The sequence below is a fragment of the Chrysochloris asiatica genome, unplaced genomic scaffold, assembly GCF_000296735.1.
Source record: "Chrysochloris asiatica unplaced genomic scaffold, ChrAsi1.0 scaffold00017, whole genome shotgun sequence".
In the NCBI taxonomy this organism is placed as follows: domain Eukaryota; kingdom Metazoa; phylum Chordata; class Mammalia; order Afrosoricida; family Chrysochloridae; genus Chrysochloris; species Chrysochloris asiatica.
Window position 1 is genome coordinate 23,554,772 of NW_006408535.1, and position 761 is coordinate 23,555,532.

Here is a 761-nt window from a genome sequence, read left to right on the forward strand (position 1 = left end):
CTTATACAAAATCTAAATCTCTGACGCTGCTCTGGGAAAGCTCCTTCTCTGTTTTCTCAGTTCCTCTGCCACAGAGACGTTCCTGCCTATCTCAGTGCTTGTCTCTTATACATTTGATAAATTCATCCTTTATGTGAGTTACATAATCATTTTCTTTTGTAAAATGGTGACAATAATGAACTCTGTCTCTTTCAAAGTAAAATTTGACCATTTACATGTGCAATATGCGATATTATACAGAAAGAGTTCATCAGCTAATACATAGTAGACATTCTAATAGTTATCAGTTCATTTTACTGTCTCCCACCATCTTCACCTTGTGCAACATTATTTGAACAATTCAGAATGAAAATCTGTAACAGACCATAAGTAAATCTTTTGTAGATCAATAATTAAAAAGTGGTTAAGTTCAAATTCATCAATAGCTTCCATGGAGAAAAAAACCCAGTGATTTGCTCCTTTAAACATTACAGCCTAGGAAACCTTAAGGGGCTACTCTGTCCTATAGATTTGTAATCTAATAAACACAAGCATATTAACAGTATACGTGGAAATTGTGTTTAACTAACTATGAAATGGCCAACTTTTAGTCAGTTCAGTTTACACTGTCACATTAAGAATCCCTGTGTGGGGTAGATAGAAACGGGCAACTTAGATATTGGCTACCTAAAATGAGGGGACAATAAAGGCATGAAGTGACTGGCTTACAAAGTTTCAAGAGTGAGTTTAGTTTAAGAGTATGTGGAGGAAGACAGACTCCC